This window comes from Pteropus medius, unplaced genomic scaffold, assembly GCF_902729225.1.
Source record: "Pteropus medius unplaced genomic scaffold, Ma_sr-lr_union100, whole genome shotgun sequence".
NCBI lineage: Eukaryota > Metazoa > Chordata > Mammalia > Chiroptera > Pteropodidae > Pteropus > Pteropus medius.
This window is the reverse complement of record NW_024354875.1, coordinates 28926559-28949422: the sequence shown is the minus strand read 5'-3', so window position 1 is coordinate 28949422 and position 22864 is coordinate 28926559. Positions and strand designations below refer to the sequence as shown.

The 22864-nt window shown below is 33.6% G+C and overlaps 1 protein-coding gene and 1 pseudogene across 1 annotated transcript in view; both read right to left on the bottom strand.

The window, feature by feature from the left end:
• The window catches only part of B3GALT1 (beta-1,3-galactosyltransferase 1), a 469290-nt gene that overhangs the window by 317188 nt on the left and 129238 nt on the right, over window positions 1-22864 (bottom strand).
• Window positions 16746-16864, bottom strand: LOC120597237 (uncharacterized; annotated as a pseudogene).

The window sequence follows — 22864 nt, the reverse complement described above, 5'->3', positions numbered from 1 at the left end:
AATGTATATGTCAGGCTATGGAAAAAATGTAGGCTGTAGATTTAATTTTCCAGATAAGGTGGAAAGGACTAGGATGTGTTTCACATGTATTAACTGAGTATGTAATTTTGGGACATGTGTAACCTAACCCAGTCCTTAAGATAGTATCCTGATTATTAGTTGCAAAATTCATCAAATACTTATACACTTGGTTTTGCTCTGTTTTTCACATAATGATCTTTTCTTTAATAGTTACCTTGTGGCTAGTTCAGGCAGAATTTTATCACCCATATGCACTTATCTATAGGGTTATTGTGGTATTTAATGAAAAAAACATGTAAATTATTTATTACAGTACCTGGTATGTGATAATTGCCCTTCCCCTCAAAAAAAAAAAAAAGTTCAATCATCTCTGAAATTTTGGCTTTTTGTTGTAACTCTCTGCCCATGGGCAAAACTATTATGTATAAAAGATCTAGGATTAGTTATCACAGTTCTTCTTCACTTAGAAGTTATTCAACTCATCCAACCAGGTTGCTTGATGTTTATATCTGAGGGTAGGGCCACATATTCCTTTAAGACTAAAGCTCAGATGGGACACATATCTGCAGCTAGAGGTCAGTTCTCAAGGGAGATGACTGAGCTGAGGAGATCTTCAAGGTGTTCACAGAGATAATGGATAGGTTCTACACAGTTTGCATATTCTTCTTAAATACACCGAATGAACAAATTATGAAAGACTTTGAAATGAACTGAGTATCTTTAATGGGAAGAATGCATTATCTGGCACACTCTTCTTGGCTATGTGATTCTTTGGAAGTGCAACTGAGCTGTTACAAAGCTGAAAATTATAGATAACTGATAGCAGTTAAAATAATACTTATCCAAAGACAAGAAAATTCCTTCTGGTGGAGGGAAAATTGATTTCTCCCATTCCAAGGGAAAAAAGCCAGTTTTGCATATATTTGTAGATTTAATTCAACATTCCTGGCTCAACTATGTATGTGTGGTATTTTGAATTCCCTCTTGAGCCAATTGATAACATCTTATTAGTTTCTACATTAACAACCAAGTTAAAATTGTGATAGTGTTTTTTTCATGTTTGGATAACAATCTTGAGTTTGTCCTTTTAAAAATTATCCTCTAATTTTATATTTTTGTTTTGAGTCTCATGATAATAATCTAAATGATTTGGGGGTCTTCTCAAGCACTATCTTATAATCATGTACTCTCAAACGAACCCAGTGCTCATGTTTATAGGTACAATCATTTTGGTACTAAGAGGTCTAAATAAGAACAGAGATGGAAAAAGGCTAATGATGACACTGCACAAAGAGAATTCCACAAACAAAATATTAGGAGAATTATCACTATAGTGCACACTATATTGCCATACTGGTTATAAGAACCTGTGTATAGCAAGCCAATGCCATATTCATGTGGTGAACAGATAATCCATTTCAACAAAATATCTCCTGCTACATTAAAAAACAATACTGTGAAACTGAATTTCTCAGATTTTTAGATATTTCTGTATTTTATTTGTAATTATATTTTGTAAGAGGTATAAGGATAAAGCGTTTATGCTGGTTTTATGTTTGCATATTTTTAAAGTAATTTTAAAGTAACTGTAATGAAAATGATTTAATGCTGGGGTTCAAAGAGAAAAATTTTCTCATTTTTTTTTCCTCTTAAAAATACTCTATATAATATACAAACTGGCCTAAAAGATTGTGAAAAATGTATATTTCAAATTTTGCACTTGTGTAAATTTAGTAACTAAGAGAGAAAGCTATGGTGTCCTGAAAGAGTTAATTTATTTCAATTTCATGATCATCTTTAATTCATCCTGACTTCCCATCAGATCATGTGCTATAAGAATAAAGAAGGCTCAAAATAAATGTCATTGTTTTGAAAAAAAGCCTAGTCCTAATGGAACTTTGAAAGTTCCCCTGTATAGCTGTAAAATATCACTCATCTCTTCGGATTGTGATATATTATTAATTTGAGATTAGTAATATCAGAATCCAATTATGAGATTATTTTATTAACGAAGATATGAAAGGAGAGATGGATTTGTATTGCATCCATTTTAAACCCAAAAAGAAAGAAATTATGTCAAATGTCTTGTTTAAACTAATGACATCATCTTCTACTCTTCTAAAAACCAGTTGCATCTTGGGAAATGATAGCTATTAGGTGGGAAGTATGTTTTAATTATTTAAAAACACATTTCTTTCCGTATATTATTCATTTAACAAAATCTTTTATAGAAATCAGCCTTAAAATTGTATATCTTAAATTAACTCTTTGGGGATCTAACATAATGTTCTCTCTAGTTGTTAGGTAGTTAGGCAGGCTTGAGTGACAGGAGCAAAGGCCCCGCTCTGTAACCATAGAAACCTTTCTTGAAGACCTTCCTTAAGGACCTCCCAGAAACACATTCCCTTTAGAGTTATAAATTAACCTAAATCCTAGAGCAGGAAGACCATAAAAGCTGCTGGCTAAACCAGTCACAAATGCTTACACAGAAAGTACTACCCCAACCTGTCCATAATCTCAGCCTCATTATAATGTCATGCCTGTGCCTGGAAGTTCATGAATCTAATCGTAACAGACTGAATTCTGGGTAAGCACATGGACAGTAGGCAAAGTGCTATATGGCTTCCAACTGTCAGTCAAGGTGACCTCACATGAGAATCATCTAGCACCACCCATCACAGGCCCTAATATAATATAGAACTTCCCACTTCTGCATGGTTACAGCTTTCTTTGCTGAAAACCTGCTCCTCCCTTTGAGTGTACTCTATCCTTTATCTTTTCACCTTCCAAATTTCACAGGGCTGCAGCCTTCCTTAGAATGGCCCATCTCTTTCTAAAATGTACTTTCAATAAATCTTACTTCTTCTAAATCTCACTGACCTGTAAATCTTTGCTGTGTTGATGGGGAAGAACCAAAACCCCCCACCCCCATGCCACTGGGGCGACGTCATTTCACATCACCTCAGCAGTAACATAGCAGTGGAGAAGAAAATATCAAAAAAAAAAAAAAAAAAATAGCTCTACAACCAGATAGAAAGAGTGAAGACTCCAGGCATGACCTTGAACTTCTTGGAAAGGTAGGGTTTGGGAGGTTCTACTCTATGGGATATAAATTTGAGGATTTCTGATGTTCACTTGTGAATTGAGGGATTCTCAGTATTTAGTAGATTAGAGATGTATCTATTGTTCTTTTTCACTTATTTATCCTTAGTTTATGGCATATAGTAGGCACTCAATAAATGAATCAATGATGTTTATAGGTAGGAGGGTTTGACCAAGACAGCATGCTCATGTTAAAAGATTTTTAACAACGGATTCAGTAAAGGCATCTATTATAGCAAACACATTTTAACAGTGTGTTTTTCGGAGAACAATATTTAAGTTAGAATACGAAGACATATAATTGGCATATTTTTGTTTTGCTTTTGTTTTAGTTTATGGAGATAGGTGAACATAGTTAAATATACAGTACACCTATCATTTTATTCTATTGCAGATTTCTTTCCATTGTAGGGTATTTTGCCATTAAGCTAAGTGCTGATTTTTTCAATTTCTTTTAGTTCTATTTTTCTACTGTATTTAAGTAGCAAAGAGGATTTTCTCTGTGCCTCAGGGTATAGTTGATTCGGAAAGAACAAAGAATCACATTTTTGGCCTTTGAGCAATTAATTTGACCTTTGTATGTCAACAGTGCAGACAATAGTCTTTAAAATGATGACTCAGAATTGCAAGTACCAGCAGCTTAAGAGAAAAAAAATTCCTAAAGCTTGGATTTAAATATCAAGAGCTAAATCCTGCAGGACTTGGAGCAAAGCATTTAGACCATAGAGAGGGTGAAAAAAAAATAAGTGATGCCATAGGAGCAATTTTATTACAAAAAAAAAGAAGAGAAAACAAAAATTAAAGTCCTTTCTGGACTAGAAAAAGAGAAAGAGGGAAGGCAGAAGAAAAAGAGTATAGCTAGTATGGGGGTCCCTAAAGCTACTTTGGGACTAAAGCTCTGGAGAGTTGAGTGACAAAAACTCTCCCAAATATTCAGTAACTGTTGCACTGGTGACTCAACCTGTAACTGGAAGGCAACCGAGTCTAGGGCTCAGCCAATATACCAACATAAGAGTTGGTCTATTTAGAACAAGCATTTATTGTCAGAGCACTGGTGATCTGAGAACAGGTTCAAAAACTGCCTTACTTTCTCAGTCCAGCTTAGAGTATTTAAGGGAAAATTTGGGTATTATTCTAGATGCTGTATGATGGTTCCGGGGGCGGATGATGGGAAAGTGGGCTGTTATGCTTTATGGAGCCTTCCTTCGGGCAACATGGTCTTCCAGTGGCATTAGCAACCCAAGAGCAAAGATGGGAGTAGTCTGGAAAGAATTCTAGACCAGAAGGATTGTGATTAGTAAACATAAGGGCATTAATCGAAAGTTTCAGGGAACTTTCTTCAGCAGAGGACGTTCCAAGCTCTGGGTCAAGTTTCAGGGGACAATCTATTGTTAAGGTACAGGGCAAGGAAAAGTGAAGCTGGGAATGCTGTGAAGCCTCTGCTATAGGGGTCCCAACTGGGCCCTTCCTCAACCCCACATCTACTCTGAAAGTCTTTGCTGATTACCTTTCATCAAACTAATCAGCTGCAGTAGGTAGAAATGCCAGGCAGACCTAGGTAAAGAGAAAGCTTCCGGTGGACCCCTATCCTTTGCAAGTTTTCTTCAGCTCTCATAAGTATGGAGGAAATAACAGAAATTCTCAATACCATAGATGAGGAACAAAAGAGAGTTAAGAGTTAAGAATCAGTGAGCTTGAAGGGCTCCTCTAGCTTGATGCAAGAGGATTCCATAGCTGTACAAAGTTTGTAGGATAAACAGCTCTAGCTAGGGGTCAGATGAAGGATGTTGTTAAACTTCAGAGGATCACAAAGTCAGTGATCACAAAGCCAATCAAGGGCCTGGGTCAGCAGTGGCAGAACTCCATGGTCCCAAAGAGTAACTTCTATTTTATCAATGCCTACAGGACAGAAATCAAATGGCAACCATGACTGCAGATGACAGAGATGCAACCACATATCAAACACCCTGATTTTAGGATAATACATAAGAACTCAACAGGAAGAAGAAGGCAGGGGTTAGAAAGAATTCTAAAGGCAAGATTATATTTTCCGCTACCAATCAAAAAAGGCCCAGAGAGTTGAGTTATGCTTAGTGGTAGACAAATGAGAGCTGCTTTTTTATACACTTGATCCTGTGACTTGTTACATTTTCTTATCCGTCAGATATATTTTAAAAACAAAAGCTAATACATACAAAATATATGCTCTCCTATGAACATTTGACAATCCACATTCAAATAATCAAATAATAACCAACAGGGGGAAGAAAAGATTGTTTTGCAATTACCAGAGCCCCAGCACTTAGTACAATGCTTGACATAAAATACATATGAGTATTTTTGAATAACTAATTGAATATATTAATCATTGCCAATCTACATCTGGATAATAAATGCTAATGTTATTGATCACTTAGTTGGTACTAAACTGTTGCCTATATAATTTCCTTTAATCCTCGTATATTTATATAGTATTGTTATTCTCATTTAACAGAGTAGGAAATTATGGTTTATAGGGGTAAATAATTTGCCTAAGGTCCTAGAACTGGTAAGTAGTATGTTTGAGATTTAAAAATGCAAAATCCAAAACACTGCAATTCTGAATCTAAATTTTAAAAGTAGTTTTTAATTTTAAGTGATTTTGGAAAGTCTACACTATCATTTGCTCTTATTTGTCATCTACAATTTTTATTTTAGTGCCCTCACTTAGCATCACATTACTTTAGATCTGGGGAAGGGGGTTTTACAGATCACCTGGTTCAGTCCATGGAGTCAGCTCATTCAAGGGCACATAGCAAGCTAGTACAGATGATCCTTGAACTACTCACTCTCAGTAAAAAAATCCGTGTGTAACTTTTGGCTCTCCAAAACTTGAATTATCCCCTTGGTATTAATAGAGAGATTGATTCCAGAACACCCCATGGATACTAAAATCCATGGATGCTCAAGTCCCCTGTATAAAATCCGTAGATCAATGCACATAGGCAGCCCTTAGCATACTCCCAACCTTGGATCAAAAACAATACAGGTATTTATTTTTAAAAATCCACATATAAGTGGACTGGTACAATTCAAACCCATATTGTTCAAGGGTCAAGTGTAGTTCTTTCTTTAGAAAAAACTCTCTTGCTTTCCTCTTTTTCTTTTAGCTTTTTTTTTTCTCTCACTCATTTTAATAATCATTAAATTAGTTGAAAACATGAAGAGTAATGGTGTTTAGGATTATGAAGGATTGGCAATGCAAGATCAGTCAATGAAGGTTGAAGCTAAAATTGGTAAAGCAAACCTCTTTGCATAAATATAGTACTATAAACAATATCTAAAGCAATGCTTTTAAAGAGCTTGTTAAATGTATCCATTGTAAAGGAATCCTTTATACTGGCATGAATACTATTATCTCTGACCTCTAAGTTATTTTATTGCAAAGCAGATTTTCCTATTTTAAAGGTCTACTTTGTATACAGAATTATATTTTAATGTTCTGGGCCAACTTGCATAATACCCAAAATATATAAAAATATCAATTGTTTAAAACAATACATAGACCTTCCAAATGCTAATCATATACTGTTAGTATTTTCTATTCTGTCATTCAAAAGGTGTTTTTGTTGTTGAGTTTTTAGTGAGCTTACTGAAAAGGCATGGGTGGACAAATACATATACTCAAAACTGATGATTCAATAGAATGTGTGTATGAGGAGAAATTATATATTTAAAACACTGAATCATTTCCACAACCATCTATTCTTTAAAACTATTGGGCATCAAGGTACATTGATGAATGGGTCTAACAGTTTGCTGTGGTCATCACCGAAGAATTGGTAATGCACTCTATTATTTTGTTAGACATGTACTTCTAGTGACATGATAGTGCCCATAAATGGTCTGATAACTTGTAATCAGGATAAAACTAAAGTAATATATTTCAGACTTCATAAAAATGTTTCTTTGGAACTCGCTTTCTCATTATTATAGGATTTCACTGCAGCATCCCTTCTTTTTTTCTGTTTAGTCATTGCATTGCATTCTTCTTATGATCCTTACATTGTTCTTGCAGTTAGTTTTTATTTAAAGACACAAGCTCTATTATCGTATATGATCAGTCACTTCTTGGCCTGGAGCAACAAATGTGCAGCTGGGCCAAGGATGACTGCGTAAGAGGGACAAGCTGAGAGTGGGTCACATAACACGATGGATGTCATTTCATCCTATACCTCTAGCTCTACTTGCTGACATGACTTTTTAAGTACCTTTAATTTATGTTCTTCCCCTTACTCCAAAAGGCTAAACTGTCAACCTTCTTCCTATGTTACAGAGTTTAAATCAGCCCAACATTCAAAAGCACATATGCTCATAAGTAGGAGAAATCTTAAACATAAAAAGCATTTGCCAATGTCTTAGCTTTTGTTCTTTTTTGAGCTATGCATTAGTATTCTTTGATGACTCCTAAAGCTTGAATAATTAATGAAGACATGGATGTGATCAAACAGTTTAAAAGTAATTGGCCAATCTGCTCCTTTTATCTTCTGCAGAAAGAATTATTTACGGAACTACAATATTTGAGTCTTTCTAAAAATTCAGAAGAAAGACTTTTTTCTTTCTTGTCTTCACATTTGGTCATTGTCGTTTCTTTTTTTTTCCTTCTTTGTCTCTTCTTCCTTAATTTCCTTCTTTTAAATGATTAAATGATTCCATTTTAGCAACTAAAACTAAATATGGACTATAGATGATGAAATACATTGCTCGGCTTTGCTCAAATATTTAAGGAAGCCAAATTATCTCAGGGAGAGGTGCAGATAAAAATTTTTTAAAATTTATTTTGAATGGGGTACTTCTATTTTTCAATGAGAGAGTAGACTTTTGCATCAAATGTTTATTAAAATACTGAGACCCTAAAACATTTGAAAGAATTTCAAAACTGTCAACGGTATTCCTCTCTTAAAGGAAAAGCCCCAAAAGCTGTCAAGGTTTAATAGGACAAAAAGCATCATGTTTAGTATACTTTAGTATCAGTTGTTTTGTAAATCTGCAGGCCCCTGGATAGAAATGTGACTTGAGGCCAAAACCTAGTAGGCAATATATGACATTTTCTGAATTCCAGGCCATAAAAATAATGAATAACTATAACTATGTCCACTGACATTCTAAAAAACACTCAATACTTTTAGCTGTCCTACTCCTGGCTGTATCTACTCAAGATAAATACTTAGAGCTACTAACTTGAGTTCTAAGTTCTGTCCACAATAGAAGCAAGGCAATTGCATTAATGTCATAGCGTTCTTTCTGATCCATTTATGATCATGAGTTGTTATGGATTGAACTGTATATCCCTAAAATTTGTATGTTGAAGACCTAACTCCTAATACCTCAGAATATGAGTTTATTGGGAAATACAATTGTTGTCCATGTAATTAATTAAGATGAGGCCATACTGGAGTAGGGTGAGCCCCTAAGCCAATATGACTCCTGTCCTATTAATATGGGGAAATTTGGACACAGACACACACAAGGAGTACACCATGTGAAGATGAGGGCAGAGATCGAAGTGATGCAGCATAAACCAAGGAACAACAGAGATTGCCAACAACCTCCCAGAAGCTGGAAGAGAGGCATAGAACAGATTCTTCTTCACAGCCTTCAGAAAGAACCAACCTTGCCACCTTGATCTCAGATTTCTAGCCTCCAGAAATGTGATCCAATAAATTTCTGTTGTTCGAGCCACCCAATTTGTGGATCTTTGTTATGAGAGCCCTGGCAAACTAATACAGTTGTTTAGTAGGACGATGTATAAAATTTGATATAATATTTACAATGCATCGCATGTATATTTATTTGTTACTATGAAGAGAGAAAATCTTTAATCATCCAGTAATTATATCTGAATTGGCAATTCAAATTTTTAGAATCACTTCAGAATCACATTTATGTACTCCTTTTGGAGAACAAACTACCCGATGAATAATTTACATTTTAATATCTGGGTCAAAATCACATCAAATTTTAGGAGTCTATCAAATAGTGATAATAAGAACCTACAATGTAGCTTCAAGAACTGACTAAAGTACTATTGATAGCTATTTCAACTTGTGTCACATCATTTATAACTGAGAAAATTGCATGAGTAGATTCAGCTTTTATGAGGCCTGAAACTTAAACAACTTTGGAATCTCTATTTAAGACAAGATGACAAGTCAAAAACCAGATTTATATGAAACAGGCCCATGTAAGTGATAGGCATTGAAGCTTAGTCTTAATTTCACCTGAAATCTACCACTGGCCATAAGATAGTGATAACACAGCCCAGAGATAATACAATCAATTTCACAGGGATGAAGTGATGCTTATATCAACAAAATTTTGCTAGACTATCACGGTGAAATAAATAGAAGTTGAAACACAAGGGAAAAGACAGATAATGATGCCCAAAGATACCACAAGTGTTCTAGACAGATCAATCTGTTCTAATTTCATGTCAGCATTCCTCTACAAGCAACTGTACTGTATAGACAGTTGTACTGTATAGACTGTATAAGATTGGGTTAATGAGAAATCAAATCAATTAGCTGGCCAGTTTGGCAATTTAATACAAACAGTAAGTCAAAACAGCTACTGAAGTATGAACAATTGATTGATTAGAATATTCCAGTGGTAAATCATATACACACAGCTTCATATACTAACATCTCCATTCTGTTACATTTCCATTCCCTCTGTACAATATTCAGTACTAAGCTTTTTAGAGTCAGCTCAAGACCCTGTGCTATTTTATGTGTTTATACCTCTGTCTTGTTTCTCTATTTGGATGTATCTCTCTTGTCTTCCCAGTAAACTTATTTTTCTGTGTCCCATAAGGTTTAGTCCCAGACCTTAAAATAATGGGTTCAGGATCCATTACTTTACATTACTCCAGGAATAGTTATGTTCTTGAACCCATAAATGTGATATACAGTCTAAGAAGAACTATATTTTAAAAAGTCTCCACCTTTCTCTCTTGTTTATTTTCCTCATGTACCAGAAAAGCCCCTACCTACTCAACATTCCTTCTAAATTATCTACAAACTTCTCACCCAGGCCTAGTTCACTCACATATTTCCCTTCTTCCTTCTCTTGACTTGTATAATCAAAGAACTGATCAGCCAAAGGCAAAATCTTTCCAGGAAAGCAGTGGAGAGAAAAAATTAAGAAAACCAACTCTAGCTTCAGGTGGAAGAGAAAGACTGAAAATACTCTATGTTCATAACATGTGCTGCTTCTCTTTTCAAAGCTGAAATACTCTCAGACACCAAGAAAACCACCCTATTTGACCTGCTGCCACCTCTCTCACTATTAATTGATTACTCTCCCTTCCTTTTTATTTTTATGACCTCTGTAACTTTAACATGTTTATTGTACTTATGATAATATATCGAATTTTTTTAAGTCAATTTCTGCCAAAGAGTACAAACTTCTTGAATCAGGGGCTCTAAATTCTCAGTGCCTAGCGCAGCAATGAGCATATAGCATCTTCTCAGGTAAAGTTTGCAAGTGAAATATCTTTACAGGTTATTCCAAATATGTCTATCCTTTGAGTCATGTTTCTTTAGAATCTACATAATAATTGGAAATGCGGTACACTAACTTTTACAGTGATTGGCATATAGTAGTTGCTCAATAAATGTTTACTGATTGAAAAAATGAAGTTATAAGATCTGAGCTTGTGACTAATTAGCCTCCGCAAATAGACTTTAAGGTTTTAAGTAGAACTCACTGGAGATTTCTGAATACATAATGTACCTGATACAGGTGTCTAAATTAATTATACAATTAGGTAGCCAAATTCAGGCCAATTTTGTTTTTGGCAATTTTAATGTTCCACAAAGAAAATGAGTTAACATTCATTTACTTTTTTCACAAAAAATAGGAAGGACATTTAGACCTCGCCCACGTGTACATGGCAATTTGTAATAAAGAATTCCAAACAAATTAAAATACTGACATTACTGCAGGTGACTACCATTTTTACCATGTTTCACTTCACATTTGACAGCTTTACTCCTTCGATACTGCCAAATAAAGACTATAGTTCAGTTACAAAAACAAAGAGTGAAGAAGAGCACAGGAAAGCACAGGAAAGAACAAAGCAAGGGCTTTAAAACAGGAGGAGCTTGGAAAGTTCAGAGAAAAGATACATGAGTGTTTCTTAGACAACAGTTAGCAGTTGGTAGACAGGGATCAATTTGTGGTAGGATTTTTGAGACTATAATCAGAGGTTTTGCTTTATCCTACAGTGTCATGGGAAGTCAATGAAGGTTCAGCAGGGTGTGAGTCACCAAGTTGGATCCACTGGACCCAAGGCGGAGAGCTTACAGTGAGATTAGATTTAATGGGAAATACTGCATTAGACCCATAAATTTAAAGGATGCTGAGGTGGTTTGAAAATATAATATACTTGGGGGCTACCATCTTTGGTGAAGGGATTTCCACTCTTCCTATTAACATCTCCCACCTCCACTTCTATTTCACACTCTTCCCAGCACACATATTGATATAACAGGACTAACTGAAAAATGTATATGTATAAATTCTGACTTGAATTCTTATTGTGGCATCTTATCAGCATCAACATATAAAGATTGATTAATATGTATATCTTGTTAAACCTACAGCCAGATGTGTAAAAATAACAAACATGCACTAATTATACTTATACACTGAAAACAATACTGAAGCACACACTGAAATACTGTACACACTGAAATTACCTAGTTAGTATACAGATAATCATAGCAAGGAAGTGAACAGCAAAACCATTAGAGAACCAATTACAGAAAGGGAGTTCCTTACCTCAGGTATAAGAACCCCGAGTTTTCATGGTCTGCTAACACTATCTCCCACTATAGTGGTTCATACTATCCCTCTGCTCTTCTCACACCTGGCTAGAGGCTCTGGGCTCTCCTGGCAAGCCCTTAAACTAAATATTATCCACAGGCTTGGTTTAGGTAATCCATAGCTTTATGGTGACTGATGGACCATATTAGGTACCCTCTAAGAGTTTAAAGTACTGTGATCTTTTACTCCTGCTTCAAAAGGAGTATGTGGTGTGTGTGTGTGTGTGTGTGTGTGTATACATACATATATATGAAGGTTAATTCTAGATATATTGAATACTACTACACTGGATAGTTTTTGTAATGCCGAATAATCCTATAAGTAATCTGGAAAAGCTATCTCTGGTCAGTTTCCATTTACCACCTAGTAGCTGGCACACTGTAGGTATTAAGACACTCTATAGTTTTTTTTTTATTTAAGACATCCTATAGTTTTGATAGTAATCTACCCAAACTCTGTATCAGCTGGATTTCCCCGAAGCTCATTAGTTTCTGACACAGCCTGCCAAAATCTCAGTTTCTACATCTGCTCTCTTACGCCTTCAACTCCAAAACTCATCTTTCAATTTCAGTGGGAGTAATTTAGGAGATGGAGTTTGGTATATCAACTTTTTTTTCTCCTCTCAGCTATATTTTAAAGGGACAAAACTATTCCATCTATGAAAGAATAATTTGGATATGTGAATGTGTCTTTTCACCAAGTCTTCCTTCTATTTACGTGGTTTAAATAAACCAAATGCCAATTTTTATTTTCAAAATGCATATATATTTAATATGTGCTAATTAATTAGCAGGTCCTGTTCAGAAATAACAGTTCCCACCGGCTCTTTCAGAAAAGAAACCTATACTAGAAAGAGTCTCTTCATTTTGTTTATCTAGCATTCTGCTTATCTATTTTTAGCAGATTCTTCACTTTTCCCCATTGGACAGGATCAAGGAGCTGAAACTACATTATAATGAATCTCTTCAATCAGCCTGCTCTTTTCTACCTATATAAAGGATAACAAAATATCAAGGTGCCAAAGTCATGAAGCCTATTTTCTGTGTAGAATAATGAATCCTTAGGACAGAGGCTCTGAATGCTCCCTTACAATAGCTACATAAAATTGATCTAGCTACATGGAAAAGTAGGTTCATGTTTTATTTTTACTTTTACATTTCCTCAATGCTTTTCAAAATTCTTTAAATAGGAAGAAGCTCCTGGAAACTGGTCTTCTATATCTCACAAACTAAAACTGTGAAAGACTGGTGAATATAATCTTAAGTAACACGGTGAAGTCTTCAATATGGGTTGAATGGATCATAATACTGTGAGTAAAAGTGGGCTGTAGAGGTTACGGGGGTATGGGCAACTTCAGCTCATAGAGTTCCAATTCCTCTCCAGCTCCTTCTGTTTCCAACAATTTAGATATTAACATTTAAATAAAAGAAAACAGAATATCTAATAGTTATTATAGTTATTAAAATAATCTGACATCACTCTGTACAGTATCCTTTAATATCCAAATCCTTACATATTCCAAGAACTGCATTAGATTACAAATATATCTATGTATTATTTACAATTTAAAGTTAGGATACTGAGATTAAAATCCATTAATAAAAGAAAAGGAAGAACATATTCAGAATACTATTTCTATTTAATCTTTAATTACTACAATTCGGAAAAATAAGTTAACCAATTTTTAGTACTTTCTGGATTGATCTGACAATAGAAAATGATTAATAAGACCATTCTCTGGGATGCTTATGCCAGTGGACTTAATGGACCTTCTTGGTATTATGAAATTAATGGCATCAAATAAATTCCCTTTGGGATAAAGCAAGAATCAAGTAAAGAGACACCGAGTTTGAAGTTGGTGAGATGTACTGCTGAGTCTTTGGTCCTAGAATTCATGAATATATATCAGAATTATGGTTCAGAGGAAAGCTACTGCGATGGGAGTTTATTTTTGAAAGTGGGCAAATGAGTGTTCAGAATAAAATAACAATTCTATTCTTGAGAATTAACACTCTAGGAAGACAGCCTTTTGTTGCAAATCCTATGAAAATAATTTTATAAAATTTGCTACTAATATAGAAATAAAGAACCCTAGACAATTTGCATAGGTTTTGGAGATACATAGGACTAGTCACTTTTCAATGCTAACAACTGTTTTACTTATCTGCCATGAATTTTTAATGATCATACATATGAATTAAAATCATGTATTGATATCTAAAAATATGAATGTAATTAGAAACTGCTTTTCAGTATAGTTTCATGTTTCTAGGAAGATAACTATGGTTTGACAGGATGTTATTAAAGTCTCTTTATAGATAATATTTTTAACTTTTTTATTTTACAATGACTGCAAGTGTCTATTAGATCACATTTTCAGTACTATTGTTATTTAAAATGCATTTTATTAAGATTCAGAATGTGTTCTTATCATGGACAGATTTGTTCACATGTACTGCTTAACACTTTAGTGTATGTGCCCATGTGCTACTTACTAGTTAGTACAGACAGTATAAATGGAGAAAAGCATTTTAATTCTAAATGGGAACTCTTAAAATTCCATAGTTCGATTTTTTCTTATTTATTTAATATATATCATATATAATACACACATAATAAATACATGTTATACATACACATTAAATATTTATTTAATACTTACTAAAACATATTAAATAAATACATAAGCACTATTCTAAATGTTTTAAAAGCATTAAGCTATTTAATCCTCATAACAATCCCCTAAGATAGATATTATTTATTTGACAGATGAGAAGCTGAAGCGCAGAGAAGTAACTTACCCAGAGTTATTTAACTAGTAAGTGGTAGGGCTGGGCTTTTACATTTCAGTAGGCTGTCTCCAGCGTCCACAATTATAACAATGACGCTATGTTTCTCAAGATACCACTAAGTAGCTTATGTTATCGATTTGGCTTCTATAGTTCTCTTAGTAGTAGAATGAGTATTTCAGACTATTTCAGGAATGACAGTGCCACAGAAGACCTCTTTGTATCTTCTCAAATCACTTTATCTCTTTCTTCCAAATAGGTAATCATTATTCCGACTTCTAAAACCAGAGATTAGTTTAACTGTTTTTTAATTCTATATATGTATCTATCATATTTATCTATTTGTATCTGGTTGTAGCAGTGTTCTCTTCATTTTTATTTCTATTCCAATGCATAAATTTATGTATTTCAATGTGACCATACCACATTAAAAAAAAAATCCTTGCTATTATTGATGGATATTTAGATTATTTCTAAATATTTTAGATAAACAAATAATGTTGATATGAACCATATTGGTTTCTTAGGGCTACTGTAACAAAGTCCCAAAAGCTGGTTGACTTAAAACAAATTGATTATCACACAGTTCTGAAGGCTATCAGTAAGGCTATGTTCCTTTTGAAAACTCTCAAGGAATCCTTCCTTGCCTTCCTCACTTCTGGCAGTTTGTGTGTAATCTTTGGCATTCCTTGGCATGTAGATGCAACACTCCAGTGACGTGGCCATCTTCTCCCTGTGTGTATTCACATCAACTTCCTGCTGTGCATGTCTGTCTCTGTGTCCAAATTTCCCCTTTTTATAAGAAAACCACTTATAATTCATTGAGCTTACCTATTGACATCACTTTAAATTGATTACCAGGGCAAAGACCCTATTTCCAAATAAAGCCACATTCTGAGGTACTAGGAGTTAGGGGTTCAACATATTTTTTGTTTTGTTTTTGTTTTTTAATGAAATATAATTCAACCCATAACAAAATTCTTGCATATGTCACATGTTTATTGATCTATCTATATTTAGTAACTACCTTTTCAAATCCACTGCAATATTATACATTTTTTGAAAATGTTGACTTCAGGTCTGAAGATTTTGCTAAATTCACTTATTAATCTAATAATTTTTCTGTAGATTCTTTTGTCCTGTCCTTATATACTACCATGTCATTTTTTTTTTCCCTAAACCCTTGATATTTGTTTCTTTTCATTTTATTCATTGGCTAGGTCTTCCAGTACAATGCTAAACAGAAGTGGCTATAATGAAATCCTTACCTTGTTCCTGTTCTGATGAGGTAAGTATTAAGCATTTCATCATTAAGTATAATATCAAAAATACTTTGTCAGATTGGGAAAATTTTTCCTATTACTAGTTTAAGAGTTTTATTTTTTAATTATAAAGGATGTTAAATTTTATCAAATTCCTTTTCTGTATTTATTGAGATGAATCTCTCATTTCTTCTTTTATTTTGCAAATATGGTAAGTTGTATTGATTTAATTTTTGAATCTTGCATCATTGAAATAAACCCAACTGAATCATTATGCATTATCGTGTTTATATGTCATAGAATTTGGTTTGCTAATATTTTGGGTAAGATTTTTGCATTTATGTAATGGGAAAGAGTAATCTGTAATTATCTTTTCTTGTCAGGTCCCCATTATATTTTGATTAGATTTGATTAAAAAACCATTTTACAGTCCACCCCAAAGTAATTTATATTGAAAAATTGTTTATCACAGACCTAAAGTCATAAATATTTTTTAATGACATGATAGTCCTTCGGATTGTGAAAATCAGTCGTCTGTAGAATTTTCCAAAGATTGACATCATTCCAGAAAACACAATTTCATGGCTCTTGAGACTCCAAATGAACAAAAAATACATCTCTCTCTGTTCCTTTCTACCCTCTTACTATGCTTTATATATCTTCTAAGCACTTATCACCAACTAACATTTTTCTTTTTTTTTTTCACCTATAGCGTCTGGTCTTCCTAGGTGATCTCCCATCCAAGTACTAACCTGGCCCAACCCTGCTTAGCTTCTGAGATCAGATGGGATCGGGCGTGTTCAGGGTGGCACAGCCATAGACCAATTAACATATTATATGTGTTATTGTTTGGATGTTTATTAACTATTTTCTTCCACTGGAATGTAAGCTGCATAACGTAGGGTCTTTGGTTTACTCTAATGCTTTAAACAGTGTCTGACACATACTAAACACTTAATAAATGTTGAATAAATGAACACATTAATCTCATACTGTATACTCTAGCTTGTCTATATATATGTATATTTTATCAAGTTTATAAAGTGTATGCTAAATTAATTTGCTTACTTGATTGCTTTTTTCCAGTTGTGGAAAACAAATATTTTTGACAAAACACAAATGCTACACAAAACGGCATTTTGAGTTAAAAGCCAATTTATTAATCTTGTTATCTTTACCATAGAATGGCCTTCTGCTCCCATTCTCTATAAGGAACACAACCCTGCCAGTCATGTGTCATCACGTCAAAACTCGAGCTGACAGGACAAAACAAAGAATCACCAGTCAACACTTTATAATATGGGGTTTACAAATATGTGGAAATAAAAATTCAAATAAATAAAAGTCTTCTTTTGAGAATCTTAATGTGACATTTTTGTTCTTTACTATTTACTAAGTAATATTATAACTCAACAAGGGTGCTGAAGACTATTTATGAGTTTTCAAAAGTAATGCCTAGGGGAGGCCCTACATTAAGTAATAAGCCAAGAGAATACATGAGCTTCTGTACTTTTGTTTTTACTTTTTTCCAGGATAATAAAGAATAATTACAGACTATCTCAGATAAAGGTGCATGATATTAATGAGGCCCTGAGTAGGTACGTTGGCTTTGCTCTTTTCCTTCCTAAGCATGCCTCCTCTTTTCCTTAAACTTTGCCTTCTCATTTCTAGAATGTGAATGTCTCCTGTTTTTGTTGGTCATTAGATTGACAAAAGGGAAGTGTAAATGAATTCCCTTGCATCCAAATGTCTACTGCCACAACATAGTGGTGCTATTTTTTTCATATAATGGAACATAAAAGTAGTTAATACTTATACAAAAAGATACACATCTTACTGAGACCAAGTGAATAGCATTTTCAGAAAAATATTTTCAAGACCACCCTATTTATAAATAGCATGTATATTTCTTAATGTATATGCTGAATATAGCCATATTTGATTATCAAATTTATTCTATTTTTGATATCTTAGCATCTTAGCATCTTATTTCTTTTCCAACAAACAAACAAACAAACAAAACTCTACAGCTCCCTGGACATATCAATAAAACCGGGCCATAAGTAATATTTCCTTGAGGAATTCATTAAAATATTTCAGTCTGACTGTAAGAGATGGAGTTGCTGCATTTATAGGGGTGAGGCTTTCTGAAGGCAGCCAGTTGAGGTATGATTGGGAGCAATGTGTTTTCTTGCCTTGAAGGAAAACCTGTGACTGACTTTGATGTAGCAGATGATTTCTGCAGGCAATGTCATTGAGCTTTTCTTTCACAAAGGTCATTGTGAGAAAGGCCCATAGAGATGGAAAGAAGTAACCTTCTTGAAGGGAGGAAAAAAGAAATACAGTCATATCTTCATTAAATTGTTCACTTTCCCTTTATGTGATGTAAAGTTATTTTTTATCATGGCATTATTCTGTTTTACAGTTTAATCTCAAATACTAGACAATATTTTTTAGGTAATTAAAAATAATCTGTATTTGCTTTTTTGGAATGCTTTCTAAAATACAGTTGAATATACTCATCTTTGATCTTGTTATGGACAAACACTTTATCAGCCATATCAAAAATAAATACTCAAGTTCAATAGACTGATTTTTTTCTCTTACTTTCCTCTTTCTTAATACTTAAATATTTCTTAAATACTTTCTTCTTATTTCCAGAATGGAAATAAAATCTTAAGATTCATACAAAGGACTAAGAGTAGTTAGCAGGTACCTCCAAAATAACTGTGGGAATGCCATGCCTGGAAGAACAAGCTATCTATTTTTCTTTTTATGTATGTATGTATGTATGTATGTATGCATGCATGCATGCATGCATGTATATATGTATGTATGTATCTATCTATCTATCCATCTATCTATCTAAAATCCATCTTTCTCTATGCTTAAAAGACCCTCCCTCGTAAGAATCATTTAATACTTTACTTCTGTCAACACATAAAGAATTGAACAGAATAGACCAAAATGCCAATACAAATTTGAAAAATGTTCTTGTGGTCAATTATGCTATGAATAATACATAAATAAAAATCAGAGTGTTGATTTCATATTATAACATTGTAACTCTCATTTATTGCTCTTGGCACTTCATATCTATTAGAGCATCAATTTCCTGCAATGATTCTTTGAATCAATATTTCCATTCATATCCAGGTCAGAGATTTGGAGGTTTAGGTTAAGGAAAATTAGGTAACTTAAGGTCCTTCAACTAATAATCAGAAAAACTGAGTTTCTAATTCAGGATTAATTTGACTTTAACACCCTCTATTCATAACCATTATCCAGTGTTCCCTTGTTCTTTATATCAGGTGAATTCTGATTCTACTAAACATAAGGACTGGCTAATTACTACTAGTGCACAAAATGCTTTTTTTTTTTTTTTCTAGATATAGGTTGAATTATATTTTTCTTCTTAATTGGAATATCATGGAACTTTCAGATGGCCAAATAATATCTGCTGCAGGAAAGAACAATTTTAACTTCTTAGAAAGAAAAAAAGCCTATTCTAAATAGTATAAATTTTATTCTTGCCTGAAAAGAAGAATGTTTATTTCATTGAGGCCAAGAACTTTCATTTTAATTGTTTATTTTTAGGTTACTATCTTTAAGAAAATAGCTGAAGCAGTGCAATAATGGTATTACATGATTATCCCCCTGATACTTTGGGTTTTTCAAACCATTATTTTAAATAGAAAGACATATATATTTTAGAAATCACGGACTCTTGGTTCCTAATAATGAATTCCTCATATAAATCATTTAAGTGAACTATGTTTTAGAAAGCCCTTCTCTTTTAGTTTGATTTTTCTTAGAAATTACATTAAAGATTAAAAGTAGAACAATTAAGTTCTACTTTTAAATAAATTCACATTTATTATTAACATGCTCAAAAACTCTGAGGAAAAGCGTCACAGAACAAACTTAACCTTCTGTCATATTTAGAAGTTTGTTCCTTGAATAAGGTACTTCCTTTAATATCTTTTAATTAACTATTAAAGACAATACATAGGCAGAAAGGGTTTAATTAGCATTTATTTATTTTTTATAATATACTATGGTGAGATAAAGATTACTATTAGAAAAGCTTATATTGAAGGGATTTTTAGAATGGTGAACATGAAACAGTCAACAGAGCTAACTACATTTAAATTATTATTATTCCTATCTCCTCACTGCGGTTCATGACAAAATTATAGCAACCTTTAGCTATCAGATGGTTTTCAACTCCTCTCTTCTCTTCAGGGCCCAAATGCAGTTCAAGAGGAGTATGAATTGCAAGTTAAAGATGAATATAGTTGCCAACTTTTAGGGAGAAAATAATTTGACTACAGAAAATAGAAGTGGATGAATTTTTCTCTCTTAATAGAAGCTTAGATAGTCCAGAGAAAGAACAAAGGTCTTGTAAACGCTTATTACATTTGCTATTTTCTCTCATTAATTTTGAGTTAACAATAAGCATGGGAATGGCTAACGCAGGGGCATTCAGACTTTCTCACACAGTCCAGTTGTGTGTTTGATTTGGCTCATACCAGCTCACAAGAGCTTGATTGTTAAATATTAAGGAATGCTGTGAAACAGTGGTTAAAAATGGCCATTATTAAACATTATACAATTTAAAATAAAATGAATATTAAAAATAAAGGTAATAAACATTCAAAATTTATCAAGTTCTAGTAATTTTACTATATGGTCTTTACATTATTTACATATCTTACATCGTTCGGTTGAAATACTATATAATGGTGTACACTGCGCGTCTTGCCCAACTCTACCTTCAATAGTGTCACATTGGTAGCTTGGCATCTGATAAGGGCAGGAAGGTGGTGTAGTATTTACACCATGGAAAGTGGTAAACTATAAACCAGAATCATTTGCTCCTAGACAGCTAGTTGTTAAGCATCGTATATTTCAACATAGTAGCATATACATATGTATGCACGTGGATATACATTCGAATCAAAGTTTCACATTGCTGCATGCTATTCTATTCTCTATATTAAATCTAACAATTTAAAAATCTGGTCACATTAAATAAAGTAACTTGTATAATCACATAAAAGGATACCAATCTAAAGGATGAAAAATAAACCAATCTAAATAGATAAGAATTTATCTCATTTAAAATATACTCTAGACAATCATCCTAATGGGAAAATATATTTGCAAGTAACTCCTCCGATAAGGGCCTAAATATCCAAAATATACAAAGAGCTCATACAACTCAATAACAACAAAAAATCAAAAGATCTAATCAAAAAATGGGCAGAGGACCTGAACAGACTTCTCCCAAGAATACATACAAATGGCCAAACAACGTATGAAAGGAATGCCAACATAATTAGCTATTAGGGAAATGAAAATGAAAACCACAATGAGATACTATCTTACACCTGTTAAAATAGTTGTTATCAACAGGACAAGTAATAACAAGTGTTAGAGAGAATACAGAGAAATAGGAACCCTCATATACTGTTAGTGGGACTGCAAATTGGTACAGTCACTATGGAAAACAGTGTGGAGGTTCCTCAAAAAACTAAGAATTTATCTGCCACACGATCCAGCAATCCTTCTACTGGGTATCTACTCGAAAGATTTAAAAACATATATCCGAAAAGATATTTGCACACCGATATTCATAGCAGCATTATTCACAGTGGCCAGGATATGGATGCAACTGAAGTGTCCTACGATAGACGACTAAATAAAAAAGCTATGATACACATATACAATGGAATATTACTCAGCCATAAGAAGAGATGAAATACTGCCATTTGTGACAACATGATGGACCTTGAGATAATCATGCTAAGTGAAATAGGCCAGAGAGAAAAACTGAAAACCACATGATATCACTTATATATGGGATATAAACCTAAAAGCAATAAATGAACAGGACAAATAAACAGAGACTCATGGACATGGACAACAGACTAGTGGTTACCAGAGGGGAAGAGAGGAGGGAGGAGGTAGATGGGGTAAAAAGGGTCAAATATGTGGTGACAGAAAGAAATATAACTAAGGGCGGTGAACACACAATGAAAAATATATATAACTTACTGTTAAATTGTACACCTGAAATTTACTGGATTTTGTTAACCAATGTCACCATAAGAAAAATAAATAAAATAAAAAAGAAAGAAAGAAAAGAGAAGCAAATACCAAGACAAAATAAATGGTTTAGAAAAATATAAATATATATACATATGTGTGTGTGCGTGCGTGTGTGTGTGTGTGTGTGTGTGTGTGTATAAACACACTCTAAGAAATGATATTTCACAACTTCAAATATGCTTTTGAAAATTTTTCACTATCAAATAAATATACTTTATATACTTGGTATGTGGTTGACTTTATGGCTATATCTATAATACATTTCACATTTTTCCAATTAATCAGTAGCTAGGTAGTTTGAGGGTTTGTCTCTAGCTCTATATGTAGCCTCTGATTAGTCAAAAAACAGGAGTTCTCAAGTTTTAGCGTGCAGAGACTCTCCTGGAAGAATCTATTAAAATACAGATTGCTGGGGCCTTCCTTTAGAGTTTCCTAATTAAACTGGTCTAGAATGAGGTCCAGGAAATTACATTTCCAATATATTCTAGGTGCCATTCTCAGGTTCAGGGACCATACTTTGAGAATTGTTTGGCTAGGTTACCCAAGGTAACTCCAGTCTACTTGCCCCAGTGATTCATTCAAGATTCATTCAAAATGTACAGCTTAAGCCAGGGCTATTCCCCTAGCAACAAGGATTTGCTCAAGAAATGGATGTATGATATATTTCAGACCAAAGACATGTAAGGCATGTTTGATGATGGTTCCTGG